Source organism: Homalodisca vitripennis, unplaced genomic scaffold (genome assembly GCF_021130785.1).
Source record: "Homalodisca vitripennis isolate AUS2020 unplaced genomic scaffold, UT_GWSS_2.1 ScUCBcl_4284;HRSCAF=10374, whole genome shotgun sequence".
Taxonomy (NCBI): Eukaryota; Metazoa; Arthropoda; class Insecta; order Hemiptera; family Cicadellidae; genus Homalodisca; species Homalodisca vitripennis.
The window spans coordinates 45,797-61,008 of NW_025780405.1; the positions used below are offsets into that span (position 1 = coordinate 45,797).

General features: G+C 33.0%; 1 pseudogene; it reads right to left on the reverse strand.

Moving 5' to 3' along the window:
* Positions 1-697: 697 nt before the first annotated feature.
* On the reverse strand, positions 698-14,989 carry LOC124372894 (annotated as a pseudogene).
* Positions 14,990-15,212: the final 223 nt, after the last annotated feature.

Consider the following 15,212-nt stretch of genomic DNA (forward strand, 5'->3'; position numbering starts at 1 on the left):
CAGCAAATTGTGTCTGCTTTGTAATTGGCTTAACAAAATTACAAAATGTTACCATATATATAAATGAGGGCAAGTCATTCCTTCATGGATCATGACTTGTGATGAACATGGATTAGTATGATGAATCCTGAACTAAAGAGCAAATCATCAGAACTTTGAGACCTTAGTTCTTCCCTAGAAAACCAAAATGTCAAGCAAGACCTTTTCTGGGCAAGGATATGCTCATGGGAAACAGTGTTAGGGTTGCAATAAAGGGATGGTATTTGTAGATTTTATAGAATATGAACAACCCACCATCCATAACCACAATGGATTTACTGACTTCCAGTGTAATTTTTCTGTACAAACAATGCTCGGCCTCATTTCTTCTCAGCAAACTACAGACTTTCTGCAAGAATATTTAAATGGGAATTTTTTGTCTATCCACCCTACAGAAGAGGACTTAGGTCTGATGTTTATCATCTCTTTATGGAACATAAGTAGTGGCTGGCATATAAGCTTTTTGATGATTAAACTCAAAGACACTGCCAACTGGTTGGCTAATAGTGTGGGGTGGCAGAATTTCTTTAAACCTTTTTTTCCGCGGAATTCCTTAAGTTAGTCAAAAGATAGAGGTTGTGTTAAAAAAAGTCATTAGGCAAGTGCTGATGAGAGCGACATCGCCATTCTTTGTTAGTATCATCCCACTGTAGTCTGGCTAGTGTGATGTGTGATTGTGAACCTTGTAGTTGTGATCTGTGCTCGGGAACTTGCATCCTGTGCATGACAACGCCTGGACTGGCTCCAAAAGCAGCTTTTTTGAATCCCTTTTCTTTCCTTCTTTATTCTTTCTGTTCGTTATTTTTGTACGTCTTAGTACTCCCTCACCTAACAAAGAGATAGATTCCAATCCTCGAAAGTGTTATACCTTTTTATAATCTATAAAACAATGGCAAATGTCGAAAATCCTGTATCCTTTCAAACCTTTCACACGTCAATAAACAAACTTTAAAAAAGAAGTTGCTAAGATCACATGTTTTATGGACTTAGGTATTTAAGGCACATCAACTTACCAATACAAACGTGAAAAAAAGTAGAAGAAGAAATGGTTATGAACTACCGCCATATTACAATCCAGCAAATCGCTGATCATATGGGCATATCAACCTTGCTCATACCGTTAAAATTTTTTAATGTTTTGGGTTATGAAAAACATGTGACAACACAATTTGTTCCAAAATTTGCTGAATTTTGAACAAAAAACTGCCACGAATGGAAGTTGTTCAGGATGTCACTAAATGAAGTCAAAGATGATGGCAGAATTATATCACAGAATAAAACAGTGATAAGGACATGGGTTTACGGGGATATTATGTAGATACAGGCTCAATCATTCCAGTAGGAAGCATTTCTGGCAACGCCAATACCTAAAAGGCTTGAAAAAAGTTGCAGTTCAAACGTGACTCACTGTGTCTGTTAATTTTAATGGCATAGTGCATCATGAATTCTTGCCATAAGGTTCAAAAGATCAATAAGGAGTAATACCTGCAAGTTGTAATGCCGGCTTTCATGGAGAATCTGAAAAAATGACGGATTTTTGTGAAAACAACTCATAGCACTTGCACCATGACAATGAACTTGCTCTAACTTCCATTGGTTGTTGGTGAATGTTTTGGCCAAAAGCAGTACTGTAACGATGCCCAGCCTCCATATTCTCGGACACGGGCTCCACGTGGACCTTATTTCAAAAATAAGAAGAATCTTTAAAGGGGGGGGCAGGCGGCGTTGGCGCGGGTGAGCAGGGCCTTCAGTTTTTAAAGCACAGATGACATTTAAAAAGTTGCATTGTGAAAGAGGCTAAATAAAGGCTTCCCAAGATAAAATTTGAGAGTGTTTCGAAGACTGGAAAGAAGCGCTGGCTTATGTGCATAATATCTAATGGAGGCTATTTTGAAGATGACAACATTATGTAACAAATAAATTAAAATTCCTGATACTTTTTGAAACCCTGCCTCGTATGATAAAGGGCTTTAATATTAATAGTAATTATGTAGAAAAATAGATAAAATATTATTTTACAAATACGTAACCAAATAGCGATTACTTTTTGGATAGTCCTTGTATTACGTTAAGTGTTAAAAACAATTCAATCCTGGAAACTAGCGTAGAGGAAACTAAAAATTAAAATAAACCAAACAAACCCAGTGTTCATGTTAACCATGATTCTTTCTCCTTGCAATACTTGAATTTGATTTCCACTTGAATAGACAAAAAAATGTTATTGCATCACATATGTGACATTGACACTTAAACAATAGGCCTAGTAGCACTTCAAGGATTAATCAATGAAGTGTACTTGAGCCATGAATTTTGAGTTATTTTTTTCAAATAACTGTTAACTATATCTGTAAACTTCAGTTTTTGTGCTTTAAGTCAAAAAATCAGGGAACTATTATTACCTTAACATTTTCTTTAACTTATTTGATTGGGATTTTTATGACTAAAATTGAAGAGTTGCTTTCATGAAATGGGTAGGTTATCATCATGTATTTTGACTAGCAAACAGGAGTGAATATATGTTAGCCACTAAAGCTGATACTGACTAAAAGAAGGTACAAAAATATTATTATATATTATGTGCTTGTTTTTATTATGAGTTGAATCATATCATCAGTTTATATTCTGGTAATTAGAACCGATGATCGATCATTATTTTAAATTAAATATTATTAACTGTATTGGTACTGTTTGTTTTTGTACCAATTATTTATGAAGGAGTGAAACATAAAATATATTATCAAAATAGTTTTCTCTTGTTTGCTCGTTATATCAGATATTGTGGATATATATTGTATGAAAAAAAATGTATACATGTTAAATAAATTATAAATGGTAAATAATAATGATCTCAATTCAATATAATAGTCCTATATTGATAGTTTTCTTGATAAGACGCCAATCATCAAATAAATAGGTCAAGAATAAAAATTACCAAATGTATGTACTTTTTTGGTTATATTAACTCATGTGTTGCAATTTACATGTTGTACCAAAAAATGCATACAAATATAGGAAGTATTGATTAACTTAATATAAAACTTTATACTGATTATGAGTTGACCTGGGGTTTGATACAAAAAATATTTTTAATAAGTCAATATATAACAAAAAATATATTATAATGTATTGTTGTTGAATTATTACAATCAATATGTTGCAACACATGTTTTACCAAAACAATTTTACAAATATACTATTATGCATATTGTTCAAACTCAAATATCATAAGCTGTATTGATTCATGATTATGATCCAAATTATAACATGTCAATGCAATAACAAAAAACTATTTTTTACTTGTGATTATTATGTTTTAAACCATTGTGTTGCATGCTAATTACTGCATCAAACAAATTAATATCCAATATTTTAAATAAAACGTTTTAAAAAATTAATATATCTAGTCTATGTATTATATGGAAACTTGCTTTAATAATTGATCATTTCATATTGATTCCATCAAACAACTCATATTGCACATTACTTGTCATACATAGTTGGCTGTCAACTGGCTACAAGAGGCTCTGCAGTAACTAATATTCACTTCATTACAGGATTATTAAGGAGTTATTCGCTAATTTTGTGTTTGTGATTTTGGTTTTTATACTGTCTTGATTTACCCTTTAGGCTCAGATTATTGTACCTTGGTTCATCCTAGAGAGCTCTATGTAATTAGAAAATATCTCCCCAATAATTAAAATCAAGATACATAATAATAAAAACTCCATGAAGAATAGGAAAATAAAATTAATTATAAATAAATTACAATACGCCATAAAATATGGATCTTACTTGACTAAAAATAAATCTAAATGTCATTCATTTAAAAAAAACTGCAAAACAGTTAAGAAAATAGAGCTTTATTGATAGTTACACCTACAAACCATTTTTCTACATATATGGGATATCCTAATAATGTATAATATAAATACATAAACAATTAGAGGGGGATCACCAGCTATGTGAATATTTAAAAATAGAAAAATGAAAGAGTTCTTGAACATCTTTTCCAATTTCTCATATTGACAAAAAAAATTGAATGAATACTACAAAAAGTCTTGTTAACTTAAATAATAACTACTCATTGGACTACATCTACATGGTAATGACAAAACTCTTCCTTCTATAATTAATTAAACTGTGATTTTTACAACTAGATTTAAAGCGATTAAATTGCAGACATAATTAAACTTCATTAGAATATAGAATATTCACAGTACGGTGAACAGTTGTATCACAAAAATTATTGTACAATATACGTTTGTCCAGCTGTAATATATTGTACCAGATGGGAAGATGCTAGAGATCCCCACTTTCCCGTCACCACCTGCACGCTTGGACCAGTCTTTAGGCGACCAGTGTAAACACTTAGGGTTCTTACTGATCTTGCGTTTGGCCATTGCAGCCATGTGCTGAGTCACTGTTTCCGGTTTATCGTTTATTATGTACTGAACCTTGTAATAGTTTATGAGATTCAACTTCTGCAGTGATGCTATCTCTTCTTCTTTCTTAATACTTGTCATCCTCCACAAATTTCACTAAAAACAAAACAACAACACAATGGGTTTACAATAGTGAAAAATTCTTATTGTCCAGAGAATTTGTATGGTAAATGAAAAGAATCTGAGGAGTTTTCAATGCACAAATATACCCATTAGAACAAAATATTATTTTGTTGAGTTTGGATATGAGGACTCGTTCTCTCACACATGTAGCACATGCACTGCTTCCCAGCATTTCTAGGTTAACTGCCAATATGGGTTGTAAAAAGTCCTGATGAAGCCTGCTCGAGTCTTTTATCTATGTATTATCTGGGACAATTTATTATGTCTTGGTCCATTACTCAGGGAACATTGTTTATTGGATTTCACACTTCATTTATTCATCATAATGAAAATGGAGCCATTTACAGGAATTGAGAATTACTTTTGGGATGAAATTGTATGGTAATAGATTACAAGGTTATTCAAAAAGTTGATGGCGAAATGGATCCTACGAAATGGACAAAATTAGCTTGGGATTTAGATACAGCCCAAATTCCCTTTAAGTTTTTAACCACTTGATGTGTTCTTCCATTCGGTATCAGTATTACATGTTTGTATGAGTGACTGTTGTAATTGGAACTTACTTGATCGTGATCTGCGGTTTCTTCGTTGTCTCTGTGGGCTTGGGGGTTATCAGTTTGTCTAAGATGGTTTTTGTGCCCAATAGCTTCTGTACGACAACAGTCCGAGATCTGATAGTGTTTTTCGGGGGGATCCCAGTTTTTACCTTCAAAAAATCTTGACAGCTCATAGCCTTAAAAAGGAAAGAAAAATTAATTCAATTAATTTAAAGATAACGGTTCAATAAAATGAATTTTAGCACTTTGCACTCATGAGGCTTACAAAGTGTGGACTATACCGCTCTCTTCTTAGCTCAGGTGTAAATTAAAGGTAGTGTCCTCTAGCTAACAGGCACCATCTAGAGGCCTGGTGGATTCGTTCCCCCATTAGGGGGGAATTGGGTGAATTTACGTCACTGTCACTTGGTATTGAAATGGCCGTATTTGTTTTAAGGCCCTTTAAATGTCTGGATTTAAAGGCAATTTTCCAAATGTTAACAAAGTGTATTACCTTTGAGCTTTTATAAAACTTATGTAACATGGATCTTTTGTGTGTGACAAAATACTTTATGTAGTTTTTCCATGAATTGTTCAATAATATGTTGAATAAAATGCTTACTAACGTGTGCCAGCTTTCAAAAAAGACTTGTTTACTTTTATAACTTTTAATCCAGCAATATAAATTGTTTTGAGAGCAGGTAAAAATTCATTAAAAAAAGCAAAAAAAACACTGTTACTTCTGGTTCTTAAACCTATACACACTTACTCTCTACAGAGTGGATTAGCAATACAATCCACCAACACATTGGATTTAACATTTGTCTGAATGAGATCTTATCCTGTCATAACATTTACACTGAAAATAGCTCTTCCTAGGGACATTCATTACCTCATTGCAAAGCAAACCAAAACCAAGATTTCCCATTTATAGAAACATTCTAAATAATATCCTAATCATTATCATCAAACATTTCATAATTATTAACATAAGTTTTTATATTGAGTACCGCCGATAAGCATTCAGTTCCCAATTATTTTGTGGAAACATTGGTTTATCATGAACCCTATACAAAAACGTGTACAGTCAGTACCTTGATTTTGTAGGATCGGTCTGGTCTGGAAAAACAATAACAATATACTTTTTCAAACAAAACATAGAGCTAATGATTACCCTAAGTCAGGGCTTACATGGACCACTCAAATTCTTTCTTACACCTGTTCATTTATCTAGTACTTTTGTATATATTATGAATATTGGTTTTTTTATATATTAATTGTACCTCATAAACTAACTTAACTGATATGTTTGTCTTATCTTCATCTCACTAATGATTATAACAGTACTCACTATATTCTATGGAGAAGTTTTCCATATCCTTTCCGTGGTAGGGAGGCATAGTGAGAATGCAGGGCAACATTATAATCATCCATTAGACTCCTTCTCCTTGGAAAAAATAACCGACGTATGGGGAAGCCTCTGTAATGAGATCTGTCATCACGTAAAACAGGAACGGGTCTGTGTCATAGTACTATGTCTTGTGGTCGAGAAAAAAGTTTTGCAACAAACACAAGTTCCTGTGCATACACTTGTTTTTTCTTCCGTCAATCTCAAAAAATGATATGGTCCGTTCTGTATATCTCATTACCTGGCGGATGTCTTAAGTTGCACTTGACCTAAAATAACATTTTATGGTATAAACAAATTAAACTATTAATATCAGAGACTACTTGTTAATATGTACATAAATACAGTGTTCCTAAAACACAACTAATCTTTTTTTAAAATTACATGACTGTATTCTCCAATTACAAAAAACTTATTCTCCCTTTCAATAAAAGATAAATATATATATTTATATATATATATATATATATATAGTGGAATTCAATATCGAAACTCAAGATTAAATTACAAAACTTCGGTATATTGAGAATTTTTGATATAATGAGGATCGATATATCATGGTTGTTTGGGGCAGATTTCTGTATTTAATGGTTTACAATTGTTGTTATATTATTCATTATATTAAATAGTAAAATCAAACAGACATTCTGATATAAAGGGAATCACAACATGTACAGTAACAATCTAGGCTTTGATTATGAATACTTTTATCGGGACACATGTGTAGTAAGAAATTATAACAAGTATTTTATTAATTTTAAATTTATAAATTATAATAAACCAAGAAAGTATAAATGGAAACATTAAAGTAATAATTTAGAAAAAATTTAATATGAATACAATGTTTGCCATCGTACTTTTACATGTTTATTGTCACAGTTGCAAAAAGCTCATGTGCAAGGTTCACTGAACTAACTTAATACTAACTTCTATCACTGTAAACATCCAATCAAACTGGGCTGGAGTGGTGATTCACATGGCGAACAACTGATAACAAAGGAGTGCCCGGTGTTCAACTGAAAAATAGGGTACGTACTTCAGTTTGTTGGAACTAACAGTGAAAATTCGATAGACGTTTACAGTTATCAAAAATTAGGGGTGAAAACTCAATATATTTAGGAATTTACATTTAAATCTTGAAAACATTACATTAATAATGAATACAAAATTTTGGTTTATTGAGGTTCTATATACCATGGCTCCAATTTAGTACAGGGTGAGTCTGGACCACGTGCAATATTTACTAGCTGTCTTAATAACTGGACTTCCAAACTTTTTATATCTCTTTTCTCACATTAATTTGGCCTCTCAAATCCGTTAAAATTATTTTAAATTTTGAAAATAATGCCCCTAAAGGGCCCATTATTTGAGGGGGTTAGGGGTTGTTTTTGGGAATTTTCAAATGTAAACATGGGTCGTGTGGATACATCAATTTAAATTTCGTGTATTACTACTATCAGTTTGTGATTACTAAATATGATAAGTCTATCTTAATGAAAACTTAGTACTATAATATTAACCGGAGAAGATGTGTATTGTTTAAGGGGTTGTGACATTACTGACATAGCATTACTTAAATTCACTCGTAAATCATAAATTTACTTCAAATTTTTTTAAGTTTTTTAATTATATTTTTTAAACCCAATATAGGTACTACATACAGTTAAAAAGTATTTTTCAAACAGACAGAAAACATATAAAATTCACAAAATAGTTTTTATAAGTACGAGTAAAATGATGTGTAACCATTCTGCATTTAAGGTATTGTCATAGCTGTAAATATTACTTTTGAAAACACATAAATGGTTGCAATTATGTTGGGACTATAGCTAGCTGCAGTTCACCTTCCAGCTTAGTGCAGTTTCTGAAATCTTGATACTGTTACATGGCTTTCTGGAATCTAGAAGCCACCAATATTTGTTGGACTTCCAGATGGAAGTGGGCCTCTAGATTCCAGGTAGTTTAGTCGGTGATAGTGTCAGAATCAGATCAGATGCTGCATTTACCAGAAGGTGAATTTGGTATAGTTAACATTTCACATTGAAATAGGAACCTTCCACCATAGCTATGTTACATTAAATGGTGTTTTTAAAAACTTGTGCCATTACAGTTTATGTGCCAGATTGAGAATTATCTTAAAATGAATGATTACAAATTAATGAAACAATTTACTATGTTCAAGAATTTCATTTTGGCAATGACACTTGTACAGAATAATGTACCTTATCAATTTGTGTGTGGGATTTTTTTTTTTTTAGTTCTTATCTCCTGAGTGTTTTTAGGAGGAGTTCTGATGTTTGCAATGAAAAAACATATTTCTCTCTAATACAGTATTGTATAGCCTATGGTGTTGCTTGTCTATGGATAACTTACTTATAACGTCCAAACTAGATAAAATTTTATAATGCAAATAAAGCCAATTCGTATATGCTAATACTTAGTAGGATGACTCTGTGAGGGATGCTTTTGTTGAACATGGCACCGTGATCAAATATGGCTTGTATATTTATCAAACTATATTAGATTCAGGACAATCCAAGAGTCAAAGTACAGCAGTAAACTCAAATCATCATCATTACAACACTCAAAATTGTTTGCTTGTTATAACAACGGACCTAATTGGAATTTTTTATTAGAAATCAACCTATATTGGTAATTGGTAGTACTTTTTATAAAAATTACCAAATATTATCAAAATAAGAAGATATGTAAATATTTTGTTTAAATAATCTAAACAAATATCTTACAAGTCACCCTTTTTATAACACTGATGAAGTTTTATATACACTGTATAAATTACAACAAGAGGCAGAGAAAATCGTATTTAGTACCGAAAATCAACATATGTGCATTCACTTGTGTAGTTTCTGCAGGAACGAAATTTATTCTGAATCCAATTTAACAGGAAAAAGCTCAATAAGCAACATGGTCATTTCTGCACGGAATTGTTCCCCTACTCAAAATAGAACAAAAAAAAATATAAAAAGTGAAATTAAAAAAAAATGTTACATGTTGTTTTTGAATATGACCGATTCAGTTACAAATTGTGTTTGGAAAAAATAATTGTATTGCCAATGGCTTTTCTGTGGCCCACACCAGAAATAACCTTAGTTGGCCTTTCTAATTATATGTCACTAATGTTTTAAAAGATTAAATATTATATAGTTTTGATGTGTTATGTTTTTGTATTTGAAAAATTTTCTTTAACATTCTAAGTATTTGAATTTTTTTTCGACGATATTCTATAAGGTTGATCGCACTTAGATTCATAAATTTCACTAGTGTTGCCAATATGCACTATTTACCCAGTGTTTATTCTAGATTCACCTCAAAATTTATAACGAGCCACAAAATAGACAATAAGCGTTTTATTACACAAAATTTAAAATTGCTTACAGGAAACAATAATGTAGAGTAGTTAAAATCTTCACCAATGTCTTCATTTTCATACAAGTTTTGGTGGGTATGGTAGTTGGTGTGTCGGTGTGTCTCGAAGTAGGGGTAGTGTTGAGGGTGAGTGTCTACCCCCATGTCTACGCCGCCCCGTCCATCGCGACGTTTAGTGTTAGCGCCGATCTCATCCATCTGTTTTGTCCATCATACCGCTCCAGTATGGTTTATACCAAACACGCGTGCCCCCCATTCCAATAGTATACTCAAGATAGATTGGCTGCAGATGATTCCAAAGAGGAATGTCAGGATGCAAGAAGTGAAGATTGTAAGGAACTTCCGGACGCTTTTCTTTTAGGACGCGGGAAGTTAGACTGGAGACTCGGAGTTTCCCGAAGTTAGTTTCAAGTAGAAGAAAGCGTGAAAAATCTTCCATTAGACTCTTCTGGGGCGCCTGTCCTGTTGGAGTTCACATCGCGGGATGTGGAGGGACTCCTTGATGACTAGTGTGTTCAAAGAAGGAGCTCTTTCGAAGCCGTTTCGGACCTTTCGGAAGTTTGAAACCTTCTTGTTGTATACTCTGCTGGGCTCTTCAAGAAAGTCCTGGTGGTTGGGGACTTTGGGTTGATTTCCTCTTTTCTTCATGAAGACGAAGGCTGTCTCTAGCAAAAGATTGGCGAACTGCTGCGGAGTTTTCTCTACTCTTCGTTAGAACTCTCGTTCAACTGGTGGATAAACTCCTCGTAGTGTACCTCTGAACTTGCTTTTGACCCCTTTTGACCTTTAAACTAGATTGAAACCGCGATTTGTTTTTTAAAGTACAAGAGCTCTTAAAACACGGTGCAGCAAGCTCAAGCTTTAAAATAAAAGAACCTAGTTACCACGGAAATAATTTAATAATACAGAATTTTAAATTTATTTGGTATCCATGAAAAAATAAGCAAAATATTCATTGTTAGAATGATTGATTATTTTTTTTAAATTTGGTTACAGAGAAAGAAAAATATATTAGTTCAATGATTTATGCCTCCCAAAAACTATTTAGATCCAATAACTCAATAATATTAGTGGCCGATTTGGTATTATGTGCATACATGAATCTATTGATCTATTAAAAGATAAACATGAAACTACTAAAAACAAATATTGGGCCACATTGGAAAAATAAAACGTTTTGAATTTTGGTACTGATTTCATAACAAATTCTGTTTATTTAACACTCCAGTGGTTGCGCCCCACAACGTGAACAGAGTGGTCAGCGCGGGGGTAATTTATTACCCCAAATAATATTTGACATATAATGATAGTTTTAAAAATTTTTTAGGCAGGACCAAGATGATATATTTTGTTTCATGTATATCGACAATTGCTGTTAACATCCGAATTATAGCATCCAACTTGGAGTGATTTTTTCGATATATTGATTTTACTGAATGCTGTTGTGAGTAAGGTGTTCTTAGATATTGTTTATGTATAAATTGACTGGAATCCACATAAGTAAACTAGTTAATTTTGCTTAAGGACTTACTATGTTTATATTTCATATATAAAGCTTTATATAGTAATATATAGCTTTCTAAAACTTGCAACATTGACAAACGTTAAATACCAATATAGTGAAGTCAAGGTGACCGCATAAACCCAATACATGGTGCTAATTGAGTTTTTAGCCGAAATAAAACTGCAATATCTTACACAAATTTATTAAACTTTATTAAACATGTAACGAATTTGCACTTTTAACATTATTTAGGGGTTGGTCTCAATAAAAAATCTTGAAGTCATAGTGTCAAACTACAAACGTTTTTTAGAAAAAAAATTAAAAGAGCTGTTTTGTATTGGTTAAAATTTTAGATATCAATAAATTGAGTATTTATGAAATTACAATACAAATAAATGCAATATTAAAAGCTGAAAACTTATTTACTCATCATTAAATCTGTTTATGTACATTGTTAATTGAAAAACATTGATCGCAAACATTCTGAGATGATTTTGGCGCACACGACGATGGCACTTGTCACAACTCTTCTTGTTTTTTATCAGATGCTCTTGGACAAATCTACACCATCTGCCACTAGTTGCTGGTCCTCTCTCTTCTGTATGGAGGTCCCTCTGAATCTTCTATTCCAAAAAGAGTTTACATCTGTCTGAGTTGTTTCGAGTATGCGTCAAAGATTCATTCGGCGATGAAACAGCTGGTTTCATCAACTACAACGCCAAAGTTGACAATTATTTCTCTTCGGACTTACATTTTGGTTGTTGTTATTTTACCAGAAAATGTTTATTGCATTTACACCACTGAACATTCAGCAGTATGAAAAAACAAACAGAGTCAATGCCATCTTCTAGGAGTTTCGGCTGTGTCATATTGTGGTGGCACATCTTATCAAGTATAATCAACTCCAAATTTAGTATTGTTAACAATCAGTTATTAATCATATGGCTTCCTCTTCTCGTAGGCTTGTTAGGATCAATTTCACCGATTTGATTGCACTGTGACCAAAGCAATGACAGCTTTACTTTTTTTTTGGGCACATAAGAGACCAAAGTTGGCCTTTCTCATAGTAGGCCAAAAAGGCTACTATATACTTCACTGTCTAGTCAGCTAAGGAAAAATTTGCTGATCTTCTTCGTGTGTTACCCCTTACAGGTACCTATGGACAGTAAGTTGTTTATTTTATTTTCAAGAAGGTTCAAGAGCCAATGGTAATAGAAGAAAAAACCAGTTGTCGGCTGTTATGTTTCTCTTTTGTGCCAGACAATGGTTCAACCAGGCGCATTACTACGTCATAAGGCTTGTTACTTTTTTTCATTGGCCCGACAGGGCCTTGGTCACCTAACGTTAACTTATAGGTTTCTTGTATAGAAATTTGAAGAAGATAAAAGTGCAAAAATCTTCAAACCATATTTTGCAGCTTTCAATGGAATATATTGGCGGAAATGAACAGTTTCCATGAAACGCCACTAAGTTGTTCATTGATTGTCAGGTAGTTCCGATGGTTTGAAAGCATTTTTAGAGTTCGTTAACAAACATTTTCAAACACTTCCCTAAAAGCTGCTAGCTTAATCAAGGGACTGGCGCTGTTCTCGTAGTGCGCACATCATCTAAAAATAATCGAAACACGCAAACAGCGCCTCAAAAACCTAAACCTGTGTTTCACTCATTGTAACGTCTATACAGCTTCAACACCGCCGTACCGTTTTTTCATATTGAAAATTTCTATTGAGTTTCTTCTTACTTGATTTTATAACTCTGCCATTAAAAACCTATACCTAAGAAGGCTCTAATTTCTCACACATCAGTAGGTTTTGCATCCTGTATTCGTCCAAATTTTGCGCATGATTTTCTCAAATGTATATATTGGGTGTATGTAACTATTCTGTGTCTATAATTTCTTGATCGAAAAAATGCATTCAAGTGGGAACTGTATGTGTGTTTTCCGCGTTTTTTTGCATATATATTCCTGTAGGACCAGGCCAGGTGAAAATGAAGGTAATTATTATTGTGGGATTGAAGTGTGATATGTACTAGCCATAATGTGGCTCTATGTACCAAACCCTAAGTTTCCTCTATCTTTACCCAATATAAAAACTCACGATTGTCCTAAAAGGCCTGCTTCCACAACTCCTCCATTTTCCTGCTCCATATCTTCAGCAAACAAGTTATTTCGAACACACGTCATCACCACAGAAATTCTTGTTCTAAAATCACTTCCTTACATTGTTCTTTCGGTATGATCTTTGAATATTTGTTTTAATATTGTCCTTCTTCAGCTTCAGTCTGGGTCCTTCTATGGACCAAAACACTCTCACCATCACTTTCTGTTCTCTTCTAACCCACAAACGTAACTGTTCTCCGTTCACTTTTCGGTCAATCAGTTACAAAGTTAGAAATATAAACAAAATACTACTGTGAGTTATTTCACAATCACTTGAAAAAATCCAGTTATCACGCGATGTGGTCGCGCGGGGGTAACTATTTTACTCCAGCCCGCGCGGACAAACTCTAGTAAAACATTATATAAAGACAAGAACCGCACTTACAACAGGGTTGGAAATTACACTGACAGGATTGTTGAGGAGTAGAGGAGTAAGGTACTGAGCCACCCAAGGCTCAACAGATGATGGCCAACTGACAAGGGCGATAAAAACAAACTAATAAGAATACCGCCGTGACCACTGGAGTGTTAATCAACAAAAAACTGTTTTGTTCAAATAAAAAAATAATTATGGTTACATTTTTGTAAACAGACTTACGTAATTCAAGTTTTTTCCGGCTGCCATTTTATCGAAACAGTCAAGAGTTAGGAAAAAAAGTTTAAATACAAAAAATGTTTGTTTTTAATAAGACCTTTTATGTGTTTATTAAGACTGTTTTATATGTTTGCTATTTAAGAATCCGCTTTGAGGGTGATGGAGTGTTAAGATTTTTTTGTTATTCTTAAATTTTGAATATTTTTGAAATTTAGAAAATCAGTGAATCAAATGCCCGATACCACAATATTTTCATTGAAAAATTAGTGTCAATAGCAAGTTAGAAAAAAAATCCAGGAGCTGTTTCTGTATTGTAAGTAGGGTAAATACGGTACTTTATTTTAAAGTCCTATTTCAAATCATGTTGGTTATACCCTGTACATTAAGGGCTAAAGATAATTAACTTTTTTTTGCACCAAAATGTTCTGTGTAATTAGAAGCTTCAAATTGATGTATCACACGGACCTATGTTTACATTTGAAAATTCCCCAAAAAGTACCTCTGCCCCTCAAATTTGGGCCCTTTAAGGGCATTTGTTCAAAATTGAAAAATAATTTTAAATTGATTCGGAGAGGCCAAATTATGGAGGAAAGATATAGAAAAAGTGGTGGAAGTCAGTTCATTAAGACAGCTGTAAATTACTGCTCGGCGTGGTTTCAGAACTCAAACACCTGCTATAACTAATTTAATAATTCTAAACTTACCAAATGCCTTTATTAAACACTTCCGACCTTTTTCCGATACTTCAGGCAGAATTCACTAAATATAAAAATACAGGGAAGATTGGTTAGTTCCTGCAAACACCAAAATAAATGTTTTAACAAACAATAAAAACCTTTAGTAAGACTTTGAATTTCAACTTGTACGGGACTTTTTGACTAATAGTAGATCCTAAAATTATCTTGAATGTACATTTTTTCCAACACGGTGCATCATTTTTCTTTAAGACATAAAGAATGGGATAGTTACATATCTTTAATTTTAACTTAACACATTCATGCCAGAAAATATACAAGG